The following is a 15,847-nucleotide window of genomic DNA, read 5'->3' on the forward strand; positions in this document are numbered from 1 at the left end:
GCTCTAAATTTATCTCTAGAATCCAGAAACTAACAGATAATCATCCTAGATAAAGATTCGAGCAGTATATGTCTATAACAACCTAAACCCCGAGCACAGAGCAAAAATCTAAGACAACAATCAACACAAATTTATAAAGCAGGTTATATATAACGCCATGGGAGACAAATATACATGAGTTCAAAGTAAATACATATACAAAACCCAACTAAGAGAGAATACACAAAGAAGAAGAGAATTGATCCAAAAATGACAAAATATTAACCAAATTGATGATTTCTTATTCTTTGATTTTGAGCCTTATTCGTTGATGAGTTGCTCAAAATCACGCGGTTGAAGCTGTGTCTTCGACATTTTTAATGCTCATCCTCCGAATACGCCTCAATACCTACAAAATGAATAGAAAACTATCAAACGATACACAAATACACCAAAACTCGACTAAATACAAAAGTATACATGTAATATACCCTAAAACGCGTAAAGTTGAGGAAAATAGTAGATAAGTGCACCAAATTAAAATTATAAACCAAAATAACTACAAAAATGCACTTATCAACAGCCTAACACAACCCTCTCCTTTTATTTGGGTTTGGAATCGGTTATATATAACAAAACTAACATAGGCAGGATTAAAAGGATCATCATATCTCTGATTAAAAAAAAATTAATAATTTGAAAGTTTGCATTTTAGATAATAACTTATTTGTAAGTTATTCAGTGAACATCATAAAAACTATTGGAAAACTTCTAACCAAGTTATCCGATAAAGATTATAATACTAGATAACTTTTATATAAATTATCCGATGAACATATAACATTTCCGAAATACTTAATTGCAAGTTATCCAACGAATAAAAATTACGTACCAAAATTCTTTAAGTAAAGTTATCCAGTCCACTGGTGTAGCTGTATAAATTACTCCAATTTTGAAAAATTTAATTGTTATAGTAAAAATTGAATAGTAGATTTTTTTATATATAAAAAGGATAGAGTTCCAAAATTTTGAAAAATGTAAGGTAGGAAAATAATAGCAGGGGTAGGGTAAAATTTCCCCAAACTATCATTCATATAAGCTAAATTTAATGCATTAAATAAAATAATCCAACATGTAGTATATCTTGAATTTCAAATTGCCAAACACTTAAAATTTCAAGTTTCAAAAATGAAGTTTACCCTTCTCAATCTGCTGTCTCAACACATGGTCAGGGAGTATCAAAACAAATAAAATAAGGGACCATGAGGATTGAGGAATGCTGGATTATGACATGTTGACCCACACTGAAAGAGACATTCTAATATCACTTTGATATTTCCTTGAGATTTTTTGAATTTTCAAACAAACAGATGCTTACACAAAATGCATACCTGTATGCCTTGTATAGTTGTATTCATATATGCGAAAACTATTTCATAGCAAAACATAAATCAACCCACCAAGTCCACTCAAGCTGTAGCCGTAATTCGAATCCTAATGAAACAAGATTCGTCGAGTTCATTCAAGCACCACCTGCCAATCTCCAGACTGTTGAGGCTCTCAATATACCTTCAACTCTAAGGCAAATTGTGATGCCATTTGACAAGTCCAAAGGTAGCTGAATGATAAAGCAGCAGTTATAAACCTATAAGGCAAACCAATTCATGATTCTAGTTAAACCTTAAACTCTAAATTTATAAAAGAAAACCATCACATGTTTCTAAAATAATATAAGCAAGTGTAAACAACATATCTAAGGGCAAAGTCAGATATTCAGTTTCAATAGCTAAATCTTCTTGTAACTTCAAGGCCTGTATTCATGCATAAAAACAATATTTTTATTAGAGCAAGAAAGACAATTTGATCGTTCATGGTAAAGCTCAGCTCTTCCAAACTAAAAGAAATGTGCCACATTTTTTATTATGCATGCAAAATAATTTTACAGCTCATGGTAAAACTCAGCTCTTCCAAACTTGATGAAATAACCAGATTTTTATTAAGCAAGCAAGAAAGATAAATTGACAGTACATGGAAAATAAACAAAGTCCTTCCAAACTTAATGAAATTTATTAGGAAATTGGTCATGAGTTATTTCACATTGTGTTAGAGACCGATAGAAATCAACCGGTATATAAAAGAAAATAGGGAAAATCTCTTAGAATTACAAAATAGAACCGCGGAATTTTGAGGGTTTGCACCTCCCAATGCCAAAATGGCCCCTATAATTCCTACCCAATTCCTATTGGGCCTCATCTATTGGGCCTTGTGGCCGGCCCAAAACAAGTACAATAAATGTTGCAAGAATCTGCGGCACAAAAGATAACAGAATAAAGGAGCATCTTAAAAAAAAAAACATAGAAGAAACGTTCGTATCTAGCACTTTCTAAATAAACATGAACTAAGTGCAACTTCAACCTAATTGTTTCTGTTATATAAATCAGTCTATTCATTACCTCTCCGTTTCTGTTATATAAATGGCTTCTATAATAATAGTGAACATGTAGGTGATGCGAAAATTCAGTCTATTCATTACCTAAGGAGACACTAAATTTAGACTATGTTTATGTTAAGTTTCTAGTAGTCTGTTTCCTTAATAAATTAAGTTTGTTATTTTTACCTATTCTTTAGGAGGATCCATGTTATTAAGACTTGTTAAACGTGGATTTAGTGGAATTAGTGGTTCCTTTATTTTCTAGGTTATCAGTTACTTACACTTGTATTTAACTGCATTTCAACTCAATAAACCAGTATTCAAATTCTGCAATATATTTTTCTTACATAATTTTAACATTGTGGTACCAGAGCTCCCTACTGGGGGCCTGAGTTGAAAAAGCCGCAGCTTTCATTCTTGTCGCAGCAAGAGCTGCTTTAATGGCGTCTGAAAACAACAACTTTGTGCAACCTGCTATTCCACGCTTCGATGGTCACTATGATCATTGGAGTATGTTGATGGAAAATCTCTTGAAATCCAAAGAGTATTGGACTCTTGTGGAAACTGGCATCACCGCACCAGAAAATGAATCGGCTTTGACAGAAGCACAAAGAAAGAGGTTAGATGATCAGAGATTAAAGGATTTGAAGGCAAAGAATTATTTGTTTCAAGCAATCGATCGTGCTGTACTGGAGACCATCCTAAAGAAGGACACTGCTAAAGATATATGGGATGCAATGAAGAAGTATCAAGGCACTGCACGGGTAAAACGTGCACAACTCCAAGCTCTTCGCAAAGCGTTCGAAATTCTTCACATGAAGGAAGGCGAGTCTGTCAACGATTATTTTTCAAGAACACTGTCAATTGCAAACAAGATGCGCATTAGCGGAGACAAATTGGAAGAGGTTGCGGTTATTGAGAAAATACTTCGCTCAATGACACGCAAATTTGATTATGTGGTGTGTTCCATTGAAGAATCGAATGACATCGATAGTCTTTCGATTGATGAATTGCAAAGCTCACTATTAGTTCATGAGCAAAGGATGGTTAGCTATGTCGTGGAGGAGCAAGCCTTGAAAGTCACTGCTCATGAAGGAACCATTTCTTCGGGAAGAGGACGAGGGGGATTTCGAGGAAGAAGAAAAGGTGGAGGACGTCAATTTTACAATCGTGAAGCACAATTTGACAAGGCAAGGGTGGAGTGCTATCATTGTCACAGGCATGGCCATTATCAATATGAATGCCCTGCCAAAGAGAAGGAAACCAAGGTACATTTTTCTGAAACTGAAGAAGAATTGCTTTTGATGGCTTACAGTGACAAGAATAATTTACCAGGTAATACTTGGTATTTAGACTCCGGGTGCAGCAATCACATGTGTGGAAACAAATATTGGTTTTATGATTTGGATGAAAGATTTAGAGAAACCGTGAAGCTTGGTAACAATTCCTGCATTTCTGTCATGGGAAAAAGGGATATTAAATTCCATGGTAAAAACAATGTTATCCATACAATTTCTAGTGTGTTTTATGTCCCTGATTTGAAAAGTAATCTCATTAGTATGGGACAACTACAAGAAAAAGGTTACATCATCATCATCCAACAAAGCAAGTGTCAAATTCATCATCCTGAGAAGGGTCTAATAGCTGAAGCAGAAATGACATCCAATCGTATGTTCCCTCTACACATTCAGCATAGTGTCCAGAAGTGCTTCTCCACAAAAGTGCAAGATCCAACATGGTTGTGGCATCTACGTTATGGTCATTTGAGTTTCAAAGGTTTGAAGACCCTATATGAGAAGAACATGGTGGAAGGACTGCCTAATATCAACAATTCCATAGAAATGTGTAAAGATTGTATTATCGGTAAACAACATCGTGATTCTTTTCCACAAGCAAAAGCATGGAGAGCTGGAAAAATTCTACAATTGTTACATTCTGACATTTGTGGACCAATCAATCCAACCTCGAATGGAAACAAAAGGTACTTCATTACCTTCATTGATGATTATAGTCGAAAAATATGGGTTTATTTTTTACAGGAGAAATCTGAAGCCTTTACTGTTTTTAAAAGCTTTAAGGCTCGAGTTGAAAAAGAATCTGGCAAGTGCATTCAGACCCTTCGTACAGATCGTGGCGGTGAATGTAACTCACATGAATTTACAAGTTTTTGTGAGTCGCATGGAATACGGAGGCAGCTTACTGTTGCATACACACCACAACAAAATGGTGTGGCTGAAAGAAAGAATCGGACGATTATGAACATGGTGCGAAGCATGATGGTGAAAAGGGGTATTCCTAAGACTTTCTGGGAAGAAGCGGTCAATTGGAGCGTTCACATACTCAACCGAAGTCCTACCCTTGCTGTGAAAAACATCACACCTCAAGAAGCTTGGAGCAATGTCAGGCCTTCGGTGGACCACTTTAGAATTTTTGGGTGTATAGCGTATGCCCATGTTCCGAACGAGAAGAGAATAAAGCTTGATGATAAAAGTGTGAAATGTGTTTTTATTGGTGTTAGTGAAGAGTCCAAGGCGTACAGGTTATATAATCCCATTACCGAGAAAATAATCATAAGTCGAGATGTTCTCTTTGATGAAGAAAATACATGGGATTGGTGCAGCACCGAGAAACAACAAACGTTAATTGATGGTGAGGAAGATGGCGAAACAAGTCAGGATTCTAAATCACAGTTACAACTTCCTACTCAGTCCCTTGGAGAAATTTCGCCAAATCCTTCATCAAGTGTCTCAATTCCAAATGAAGATCAATTATCTATTTCAAAACCACAACGACAGAGGAGAAAACCAGCTTGGATGGTAGATTACGTGGGTGGAGATGAATTGTCTGATGAGGATACTACTGCACAACTTGCTTTATTTGCAGGCTCTGATCCTATATTGTTCACAGAAGCAGTGAAGGAAGAAAAATGGAAAAAAGCCATGGATGCAGAAATTGAAGCCATAGAGAAGAATAAGACGTGGGAATTAACTGATCTTCCAAAAGGACAAAAAACCATTGGTGTGAAGTGGGTTTACAAGACAAAGTTGAATGAAAAAGGAGAAATTGACAAGTTTAAAGCAAGGCTGGTTGTCAAAGGATACAAGCAAGAGCATGGGGTTGATTATGAGGAAGTTTTTGCTCCTGTAGCAAGACAAGATACAATTCGATTGGTGGTTTCTTTAGCAGCACAAAATTCATGGCCTATATTTCAACTTGATGTAAAATCCGCCTTCCTGAATGGTGAACTACTTGAGCAAGTCTACATTGAGCAGCCTCCTGGTTATGTGGTAAAAGGTAATGAACATAAGGTTTACAAATTGAGGAAGGCCTTATATGGTCTGAAGCAGGCACCTCGAGCCTGGTATAGTTGTATAGATGACCACTTTGAGAAGACAGGTTTCAACAAATGTCCATATTAGCATACTCTATTCATCAAGTCAGGTGAAGGAGGTAAAATATTGATAGTTTGCTTATATGTTGATGATCTTATTTTCACGGGTAATGATGAAACTATGTTTACTGATTTTAAGAGTTCTATGATGGCTGATTTTGACATGACTGATTTAGGAAAGATGAAATATTTTCTTGGTATAGAAGTAGTGCAAACAGGTGCTGGTTTGTTTATTGGGAAAAAGAAATACGCTCAAGAGATTTTGGAACGGTTTCAGATGGAGAATTGTAACCCAGTTGGAACTCCAACCGAACCCGGTTTGAAGCTCTCAAGTGATCATGATGGAGAGAGGGTTGACAGTACTTACTTCAAACAAATTGTTGGAAGCTTAATGTACTTGACAGCCACTAGGCCCGATATCATGTATGTTGTGTGTGTGATTAGTAGGTATATGGAAAGACCAACAGAGCTGCATCTTAAAGCTGCAAAAAAGGTATTCCGTTACTTGAAAGGAACAACAGATTTTGGTATATTCTACAAGAAAAATGGAGAATCTGTTTTGACTAGTTTCACCGACAGCGACTATGCGGGTGATTTGGACGACAGGCGAAGTACATCAGTCATGTGTTTATGGTGGGATCAGCAGCTGTATCATGGGCATCAAAGAAGCAACAAGTTGTTACTTTGTCCACAACCGAAGCGGAGTTCATAGCTGCAGCAACTTCAGCATGCCAAGCAATTTGGCTAAGAAGAATTCTTGAGGAGTTACACTTTCATCAAGACAGGCCAACTGTAATTCACTGTGACAATAGTTCAACTATCAAGCTATCTAAAAATCCGGTTTTACATGGGAGAAGTAAACACATTGATGTACGGTATCATTTTCTTCGTGATCTTGTTACTGATAGAACTATAGATTTAGTGTATTGTCGAAGTGAAGACCAAGTGGCTGATATCATGACCAAGTCTTTAAAGCTGGAAGCATTTGCAAAGCTACGTGGATTACTTGGAGTTTGTTCAAGTTTAGTTTTAAACTGATTAATATATTATATATATGATTCAGTTTAAGGGAGGGTGTTAAGTTTCTAGTAGTCTATTTCCTTAATAAATTAAGTTTGTTATTTTTACCTATTCTTTAGGAGGATCCATGTTATTAAGACTTGTTAAACGTGGATTTAGTGGAATTAGTGATTCCTTTATTTTCTAGGTTATCAGTTACTTACACTTGTATTTAACTGCATTTCAACTCAATAAACCAGTATTCAAATTCTGCAATATATTTTTCTTACGTAATTTTAACAGTTTATACTTATGGAACAGAACGGAGAGAAACGGAATGAAACATTATAAGATAATGAAATTGAGCAGAGAGCATGATGGAGTATACATTCCCCTCCATTATTTAGATATTTCATTAATGATGTTCCATTTCTTTACATACACTTCAAATCAGATGGAGTAAAAAATAGAGGATTGAATGAAATGGATTCTATCATGTTCCGTTCCACTCCGTTCATTATTTGTAAATTCAAACAATAGCATTACATTATTTACCACTTCATTCCATCACATACCATTAATCCAAACATAACTTAGAGAAATATAGACTCCATCCTACTACACTACAACACTACGGGAAGATGAGACGCAAATGTTGAACACAGAAACAAATTTACCTAACGATAACGATAAGCCATGGTTTTGACACTCTTGATGATAGAAAAGAAAAAAAAACAGAAAATTGACATTTATCTTGGTTCCATGACAATGTTAAATTCAAATCATTAACAAACTTCTTGAATAAGGCTTGTTGTTGTTGTAACAAAGTTCTAATCCATACAATCCACCATCGAATTTGACAAACCCATCCGCTTTTCCAAAGTAAAGCTCTATGATATTCTGAAAAGCATGTAACGTAAGCATACTATCAGAACCCACCTTATGAATCTTCCCTGCAAGGCGATCCACCTTCATCGACTCACAAACCCTATCCAACCCACCATACATATCATAACAGAATTTCATCAAATGCTTAACATCAAACACATTGTCCTCGCAAACCACCTTCACAACTTCAATAAACTCCTCTAAATCCTCATGTCACGAAATGTCATTAACTTGACAAGATATCAAAAATCGCAGGCGCTATGAAACGTCACCCACCTTACACTTTCATTACATACAATCCCAAACGACATTATCATCTCAGCAAATATAAACGAGTCAATCCCAAACTTCCTATTCTTCTCGAAATCAATCCCTTGACGCCTCAAGAACTCAACAGACTCTATGGCATAGTTATCTCCAACAAGATCAAAGTCTTTGAAATTAAACTCCCAAATATACGATTTCTCCCTAGGTTGGGAAGATCATATTTATAATCAGATAGAGTGAGTCCAATCTGTATCATATGCAACTGGTCCACATTGGCTTTAAGAATAGCGTAGAGATTGTTACCACTGTTTTGAAACAGATCACCGGGATCAGTACGGACAATTACCCCGTGAAATACGATATCCTTGAAAATGAAAGGATACATATCAATTACGGATCGAATCAATCTGAATTCGCGATCAAGATTGGAACTCCATACTGATCTGGTAATAATCACTGCTTTTTGATTTAGATTCTGTAATAGCCCGTTTAGGCTTCTTATTTTACTGCGGAAAGCTAGTTAAGTTTTAAATGTTTGATTTATCAGAATCAAGAACGCGTATCCGTGATTTTTATTTTCTTTTTGAATAGATTCAGAGTTTATGTCTAGAAAGTGCCAAGCGTTATTGCGTGGTTACTTTTTTAGGAATGGTTTGAAATGGAATCTCGATGATGAAGACATTGAAAATTGAGAAAAAATTGAAATAACAAGTATTTCAAAAAAAAATTTAAAAAAAAAAACATTTTCAAAAAATTTACATGAGTAATTAGGTTTTGGAACTATCCTACACATAGGAACCAACCCATAACATCTAAGGCAAAAAGAAATATATTGTGTATGCGTCACTCCAGGTGGTGCCTGGTGTAGGCAAAATTAGTCTTCATCTCAACTTGAAGAATAGTGTAGGGTGTGGTTTTTTCATGTTTTCAGTGTTGTGTCATTTTTGAAATTAATTAATACGATGTTTAGCTGCTTTTTTCTAAAGAAAAATGACATGCAATGCCTATAAAAGAGAACAACTACATTGAACTTATATATATATATATATATATATATATATATATATATATATATATATATATATATATATATATATATATATATATATATATATAGGGAACGTATCTAGTGAGAACTAATATCTACGTGAGAAACGAGAACAATTAATCATAACCATTAATTTTTTATCCATTGAAATTAATGGATCAGATTAATTTCTCTTTCCGTGGTCCTCTTTTTTATAACTTATTTAGTCTATACCAAAATTTAATTCATGTTATATTTTAGGAAATATGATAACTAATTAAATTCTTTTTATAAATTTTTTAACATAAAATAATTTTATTGAAAGTATTTTTTATTTTTTAATCAATATACAAATATTTATTATTATTATTATTATTATATCAAAATAATAATAAGTAAAATATAAATTAAAACCTATGAAAATATTTTTAGATTAATATATAATTATATTATCGATTTTAAATAATATATTCATTGCTATTTTTTATTCAATAACAATAGATATAATTTAATTGATTATCATTATTCTAAACATAAACTAATTTCCTCTCTAGTGTTTTGTTATTTTATAATTATATTATCTTTATTATCATTGTATTAGAAAAATTAACATTATAATTAAAAGCCTTAATATAACTCTATATTAATTCCCTAAAAATATATTCTACAACTACACATCGTAGTATTCAAATAAAAAAATTAATACAATTTTATATTAATCAAAATTATTAATATAATTATAAATTAATATAAGAACTAATATAACCATATAATAATCAAGATATTTAATACTACTGTATATTTTTATTATATAGTTATATTAATTATTTTTATTAATATGTATTTATATTATTAATATAGTTATATTAATATTTTTTAACAATATATATTTTTATTATATGGTTATATAATTAATTTTTATTTTTTAATACAATAACATTAAATATTTGTATATTAATTAAAAATAGAAACTATCGATAAAAGTATTTTATGTTGAATAATCTATAAAAATAATATAACTGGTTATTACAATTCTTAAAATAAAACAAATAAATTTATTTTTAAAATATAATGTGAATTAAATACGTATTGTTTAGATGACTTAAATTTTAAACAAAAATACAAAATATATTTGTATTATATTTGATGAAAATATCCTAAATAAAATTAAGTATGATAGTATCGAGCTTTTAAAGATATTTTAATAAAAATTTAATAATCCCAATACAAATATTTTAGGTAACAATATCTCTTTATGGAAGTTTTAAATATTAAATGTAATAGAAAAAATTCAATAAGGTACTCTTTATATGGAATTTTCAAATCTGAAACGTTAATTAAATCTAATGGTTGATAATGATAGTTCTCATTTCTCACGATAGATATTAGTTCTCACTGGATACGCTCCCTATATATATATATATATATATATATATATATATATATATATATATATATATATATATATATATATATATATATATATATATATATATATATATATATATATATATATATATAAAAGTAGTTAACTTTCACACTTACACTAACGAGTGTATAATACAAAGGAATCATTGAAACCGAACCGTACAAGTGTTCTTTGTGTATAAGTGTGCCCCTGGAAATAGTTTAGCACTGGAGTTAAAACGAAAAACAAACTGGTTCCAATATTGAAATGGATTCTAATAGTTCAACAGTTTTTAACAATGACCATTATCCTATCCTTGTCCAGAACAAAGGTCTATTTACATCAGATGATTCTCTTCTGACAACCAAACAATCAAGAAACATTGTTAACGAATTGTTTATGGAAAAATATATATGAGTGAGGACTTCATAGTAAATGACAAACAATATGCAACTGTCCCAATTCATTCTGACACCCTATACACGTTCGAGTAAAGTCTTAAGATCGAGTATATGAACAAGAAAATTGGTGTTTCAAGATATATGCTTCTAGTACTTGTTCACTCGGCTAAGCTTCACTCAGATTATAGTAGAAAGACATCGAGAATTCTGAGCTTCATATAACAAGGCATGGAATAGAAATTGCATTCCATAATTATGCTCATGGTGATTGAGGCTGCAATAGACATGGTTGAGAAAACTCATGGCCAATTCCACGTGTTAGTTATTCCACGTGCAAGTCATAAGAAACCTTTAAACCTTAACTGAAGCTACAAGATAAATAACATTAATGAGTCCACACTTTCTATAAAAGAGCAAAAGGCCAACAATTCACAGTAGAAAACCATCTCTAACACAAGCATTCAAGAGCAGTCAGTTGTTTGTAGGAGTCTTTAAAACCAAATCGGTCCAATAAAAAACCGTAAAACTGAACTAAATCGAAACCGCAAAAAACCGTATTTGGTTCGAATGTGTTTGGGTCATTTTTTAACAAACCGTGTGGTTCGGTTTGGTTTGCGGTTTATATTTTACAAACCGAACCAAACCGCATTATGTTACAACCACCCAAACTTTAATTAACTTTTATTCAACTCAAACTCAAACTTATTATGCTTTATCCTTACAATTACAATGATTTTCTATTTCATTATAATGTTTTTGATATTATTTTATGCTACTATTTATATTTTTTATTCCACTTTTATCTAATATTATTTTTGTATATTAAATGGAAAGTTGTTACCCAAATATGATGAATTTTGTTGTTATTTGATAACGCATAAATGACTAAATACAAAGTTATGTTATCATCAATATGCGTATGTATAGCTCAATAAATTTTTGTAAAAAAATACTGAACCAATTCAAACTATATTGGTTTGGTTCGATTTTATTTCTAAAAGACAACCGAACCAAACCGAACCGCACACTTTTTTTTCTTGCGGTTCGGGTGATTTTTTACGTCAAAACCGCGCAAACCGCACCGCGAACACCGCTGATTGTTTGTATGTTGCATGGTTTTAAAGTCCCACATTAAAAAAAATTCATATCTTTTATACAATAATTTTCAAATCTTGAAATATTGGGCTTTGTGAAGAGTTCATAGGGCTTAAAGCCCAAAATAACGTTCTAATTAATAAGACAATTTCTTTTTACATCCATGAACTTTCTTAGACACTTGTTGTGAAACTCCAAAATACTCATATATTTCGGATGTGCATCTCCGAAAGCACCTTTTTCTATAAAATAAGGTGATTTCGGATGTTCAAATCCGAAGAAACCCTATTTTTTAGAAAAAATGTGTCTTCGGAGATCCACATTCGAAGACACCATTTTTTGGTATCCATTGTGGTATCCTGTTTCAAACCGTTGTGGTATCCCTTTTTCCGTAGTAGTGACTTTGTCCTTAAACCTGTTTCTATACCAATACTAGTCTTGACCAAGTTGCAATAGAATTCCTTCTCATGATCAGGATTAAATTTCTTGTTTAACCTAATGAACTTAAACAAATAACTTATAGAAAAAGGTTGAAGTAATTTTGGTCTAATCTCACCTTCACAAGTACAATCAACATAGTATTCTGATTCGACTGGTTTGTTCAAAAAAGTATTAGCAAATGTTGATAGACTCTCTTTAGGAAGTAAGTGGGTTACCTTGTTACACAACAAAGTTATAGAAGAGTTTGAAGAACTAGAACCAGGCCTTTTCTTGGACCTCTTTTTCAGAGTACCGTCATCAGATGCTTTGCTAGCTTTAGTCTTACTTCTTGCTTTCTTAGGAATTAGAACCGTTAGTGGAGGAGATGAGATGTCAGCATCAGGAGGCAAATTGGAAGAAGAAGCATGTCTCTTTCCCTTGGATTAAAGTTGAGAAGCCATGATGATGATGAATAAATGAATGGAATAATGATGATTTGATGACTCACAATGATGTTTGAATGGAGTTTGGAAATATTGTTCAGAGGGGTTTTCAAAAGAGAATGAAAAATGAAATGAGCTTGAAAAAAAATGAACTAAAAAGGAGAAAACGGCGTGACCCTTCAGTTCGTGATTCGAATCAAGTTAAAATTTTGATTTTAATCATGAATTTTATTTTTGAATAAAAACAACTTTGATTCGAATCAAGTGTTAAAAATGATTCGAACCAATTTAGACGATATAAGGTTTAACTAGCTGAATATGATACTAATTAGAAATCAATCAGAACAATAACATAAACTTTAGAATATTAATTTCATAGAATTCCTCTTGCACATATGAAAAATACTTTATCAGACTCTCATTCACAAGGCTTGGATGAACTTGAGAAGACAATATGATAAATAATGATTGACAAACCTTGTCAATCCTGAAACACTTATTCAACTTTTTGAAAATGGATTAGTACTTCAAGTATATTCCTTGAATCTTTTGTACTTGTTGAAACTTCGGAGAATCAATGTCAATAGCCATAACACTGCCCCACCTCCTTTTTATGATGACCTTGGAAGAATAGGTCACTAAGAATATGATTTTGCTTCCTTCTTTTATTTTATAATAATTTCCAGCATAATAATGTGAATGTATGTCCATCTTTAATTAGGATTAATCTGAAACAACTTTCAAGTCGAACTGCACATACCTCAAGAAGTTGTTAGTTCAATCCTAAATGAATCAAATCTTAGAAAATATCTTAAATTCAAACAATGTTTAAAGAATAAATTATCAAGTTTTTTTTAAATAATCAATGTAATGTATTGTAATGAATAATCAAGAACAACAATGTAAATTTCTTCGGTGATTCATTGAATTTGCATAAGCTTTCAAACGATTAGAGAAACTCGTCTAGGATCGAATGAACCATATCCTCGACTTTTGTGGTCGCAAGACTTTGATCAAAACCAGGCTCTTATACCAATCGTTGGGTGTATGGACACAAGTCGGTCTAGAAGGGGGGTTGAAAAGACCAATTCCCTTTTAGACTTTTTGAAAAACAATTTTAGGTCCCATGTATAAAATCAGAGATATTATAAAAAGGCGTGGAAGCATAACACAAAATGAGAAAGCTTGGAAGCATCTCAATTAAAAAATCCATATGAAATGATACATGATTTTATATATGCATTTGATTACTTCGAATGCAAGTCAATCGCAAGACTACACAAGTAGCTTTTCAACAAAGTTATTTCAAAATACAAAGCACATAAATCTTAACAAGATATAATTGAAGTCGTGATACTTCAATAAGATTGATACACCACAGACCTACGCTTATACATTAAATATCTATAAGTCAAGTCTGAATTATGTGGTATATAATCAATGCAAACATGCAACGATGCAATCGTGTGGTAGTTAATGCTTGAAAAATAAAAAAGGTTATGGAAGAAGAAGATATACACAGTAATATATAGTGGTTCAATTATCATCCTCACATTTCATACTCCACTCTTCAATGGTATAAAAATCATCGGGAAATAATCACGATCTTCTACTATTTTGATTTTGATTAGAGTATTTTGATTATAACGAACTGTCATACGAAAATTCTCTCTATTGATACAGACACTACAAACTTCTAACAAAAGTCAAGATCACATCCAATAACCTCGCTACACACAATAATTATGCTCCAAGCATTCATATTGCAATCCAGCTTATTCCATGATCTCTTGTCTGAGCAATTGTCATAGCCAAGCATTAATGGACAACTCCTAACTTTGTTTGCGATCAATCTTTCTCCAACTCCACCAAGAATGGAAATATTCCACTCTCTCCTTACGAACAGTTGATACTTGATCTCGCCAAAGTCTTCCTTGGAGTATAATGGAAACTTTATTGTTGGTGAATAAGAACAAACACCAAACTGCACTCAAGAAAAGATGCCTGCACCTGTTACAAAATAACAAACTTCACACAAAAACATTAGTAACCCTAATGTGCCACTAGTTTCCCTCAACATTTAATCTTTAGAGATGAAGGTCCTGAATATAGGAACAAGACTAAGGAGGAAGAAGATGAAAATTGCTAGAGTATCTCACAACAATATACAAACACAAGGTGTTAGTCAAGTGTTTTAGATAATGGTGAATGAAGAACACATACACACACACACACACAAGGTTCTCTTAAGTTTCTAGATGAATGGCTCTTGGGTTGATTGTTATCAAGAAATTGATTATCCATGAACACATACAAGATTAATCAACCCCCTCTCTAAATCACTCAAACACAACAACAAATTTCACAGGAACAAGATTCAACAAAAAGGATGAATTTTATCATGAATTCTTGGTCAAGAAGTTGTAATGGTGAAGATTAGAAAGAATCATGATGATATGGATGGACACACAAAAAATAGAAGAATAAATCACATTTTGTTTCTATGGGTATTACCATAGGTTTCACACTTGTTACTTTCACAAAAAGAAACAACTATTTAAATAAGAGATGGAAAATTGGATTGTTTAACACGTGATTCGAATCAAAATGGATTTATGATTTGATTCAAAATGGATTTATGATTCGAATCAATCTGTGCAGGCCATAAAGGGACATTTTCAAAGCTCATGATTCGAATCAAGGATAACACATGCTTGGAACTCTCTTCCCACATTGTCCCATTTTATTGTTCTATTTTGCTTCCTAACCACCCTCCACCATCCTTGTGCTTCTATCTCAATTCTAACAGATATGGTAAACGGAAAAAACTGCTTAGAATTAGAGAGAAGTTCTAAATGTTCTCTCTAATATAGTTGTTTTCTTTGTGACTCTTTGTTATAATGCGTTAACTAGATCCTATTATTCTCTTAATTAAATAGTTCTTATATATCTTTTAAAAATTTAAAGTCCAAAATCTAACACATTATCATATTATAAGTCTTTTTGTCTATTTTTTTTTTTAAATTTACATTTGTTTATATTAACAAGAGACAAATTATTTTTTAAAATGGTTGAATAAAGATAGTATGATTTGTTAT

The 15,847-nt window shown here is 32.4% G+C and overlaps 1 pseudogene; it reads right to left on the bottom strand.

Moving 5' to 3' along the window:
- Positions 1-325: 325 nt before the first annotated feature.
- On the bottom strand, positions 326-13,340 carry LOC131615211 (probable CCR4-associated factor 1 homolog 11; annotated as a pseudogene).
- Between the last annotated feature and the right edge of the window lie 2,507 nt (positions 13,341-15,847).

Source organism: Vicia villosa, linkage group LG6 (assembly GCF_029867415.1).
Source record: "Vicia villosa cultivar HV-30 ecotype Madison, WI linkage group LG6, Vvil1.0, whole genome shotgun sequence".
Lineage (NCBI taxonomy): Eukaryota > Viridiplantae > Streptophyta > Magnoliopsida > Fabales > Fabaceae > Vicia > Vicia villosa.